Source organism: Triticum aestivum, chromosome 1D (genome assembly GCF_018294505.1).
Source record: "Triticum aestivum cultivar Chinese Spring chromosome 1D, IWGSC CS RefSeq v2.1, whole genome shotgun sequence".
Classification (NCBI taxonomy): Eukaryota; Viridiplantae; Streptophyta; class Magnoliopsida; order Poales; family Poaceae; genus Triticum; species Triticum aestivum.
In genome coordinates this window covers 389,701,777-389,704,173 of record NC_057796.1, presented here as the reverse complement: position 1 = coordinate 389,704,173, position 2,397 = coordinate 389,701,777, and positions in this window count along the sequence as shown.

Genomic DNA, 2,397 nt, shown 5'->3' with positions numbered 1-2,397 from the left:
ATTCAGAGGAGATTCAAATATTCTTCAGAGATAATCTTGATCATAAACCCACAATTCATCAGATCTCGACAAACACACCGCAAAAGAAGATTACATCGAATAGATCTCCAAGAGAATCGAGGAGAACTTTGTATTGAGATCCAAAGAGAGAGAAGAAGCCATCTAGCTAATAACTATGGACCCGAAGGCCTGAGGTAAACTATTCACACATCATCGGAGAGGCTATGGTGTTGATGTAGAAGCCCTCCGTGATCGATGGCCCCTCCGGCGGAGCGCCGAAAAAGGCCCCAAGATGGGATCTCACGGGTACAGAAGGTTGCGGTGGTGGAAATAGGGTTTTTGCTCCGTATATGATGTTTTCGGGGTACGTAGGTATATATAGGAGGAAGAAGTAGGTCGGTGGATCTACGACGGCCCCACAAGGGTGGAGGGCACGCCCAAGGGGGTGGGCGTGCCCCCTGCCTCGTGGCTTCCTCATTGATTGCTTGACGTCCACTCCAAGTCCTCTGGATCACGTTTGTTACGAAAATCACGCCGCCGAAGGTTTCATTCCGTTTGGACTCCGTTTGGTATTCCTTTTCTGCGAAACACTGAAATAGGCAAAAAAAACAACAATCTGGGCTAGGCCTCCGGTTAATAGGTTAGTCCCAAAAATAATATAAAAGTGTATAATAAACCCCATTAAACATCCAAAACAGAATATATAATAGCATGGAACAATCAAAAATTATAGATACGTTGGAGACGTATCAAGCATCCCCAAGCTTAATTCCTGCTCGTCCTCAAGTAGGTAAATGATAAAAACAGAATTTTTGATGTGGAATGCTACTTAGCATAATTTCCAATGTAATTCTCTTAATTGTGGCATGAACATTCAGATCCGAAAGATTCAAGATAAAAGTTTAATATTGGCATAAAAATAATAATACTTCAAGCATACTAACAAAGCAATCATGTCTTCTCAAAATAACATGGCCAAAGAAAGTTATCCCTACAAAATCATATAGTCTGGCTATGCTCTATCTTCATCACAAGAAGTATTTAATCATGCACAACCCCGATGACAAGCCAAGCAATTGTTTCATACTTTTGATGTTCTCAAACTTTTTCAATCTTCACGCAATACATGAGCGTGAGCCATGGACATAGTACTATAGGTGGAATAGAATGGTGGTTGTGGAGAAGACAAAAAAGAAGAAGATAGTCTCACATCAACTAGGCATATCAATGGGCTATGGAGATGCCCATCAATAGATATCAATGTGAGTGAGTAGGGATTGCCATGCAACGGATGCACTAGAGCTATAAGTGTATGAAAGCTCAACAAAAGAAACTAAGTGGGTGTGCATCCAACTCGCTTGCTGACGAAGACCTAGGGCATTTTGAGGAAGCCCATCATTGGAATATACAAGCCAAGTTCTATAATGTAAAATTCCCACTAGTATATGAAAGTGACAACATAGGAGACTCTCTATCATGAAGATCATGGTGCTACTTTGAAGCACAAGTGTGGTCAAAGGATAGTAACATTATCCCTTCTCTCTTTTCCTCTCATTTTTTTATTTGGGACTTTTCTCTCTTTTTTATGGCCTCTTTTTTTCGTCCGGAGTCTCATCCCAACTTGTGGGGGAATGATAGTCTCCATAATCCTTTCCTCACTGGGACAATGCTCTAATAATGATGATCATCACACTTTTATTTACTTATAACTCAAGAATTACAACTCAATACTTAGAACAAAAATATGACTCTATGTGAATGCCTCCGGTGGAGTACCGGGATATGCAATGAATCAAGAGTGACATGTATGAAAATTATGAACGGTGGCTTTGCCACAAATACGATGTCAACTACATGATCATGCAAAGCAATATGACAATGATGGAACGTGTCATAGTAAACGGAACGGTGGAAAGTTGCATGGCAATATATCTCAGAATGGCTATGGAAATGCCATAATAGGTAGGTATGGTGGCTGTTTTGAGGAAGGTAATGGTGGGTGTATTGTATCGGCGAAAGTTGCGCGATACTAGAGAGGCTAGCAATGGTGGAAGGGAGAGAGTGCGTATAATCCATGGACTCAACATTAGTCATAAAGAACTCACATACTTATTGCAAAAATCTATTAGTTATCGAAACGAAGTACTATGCGCATGCTCCTAGGGGGATAGATTGGTAGGAAAATACCATCGCTCGTCCCCGACCGCCACTCATAAGGAAGACAATCAATAAATAAATCATGCTCCGACTTCATCACATAACGGTTCACCATACGTGCATGCTACGGGAATCACAAACTTTAACACAAGTATTTCTCAAATTCACAACTACTGAATTAGCATGACTCTAATATCACCATCTTCATATCTCAAAACAATTATGAAGTATCAAACTTCT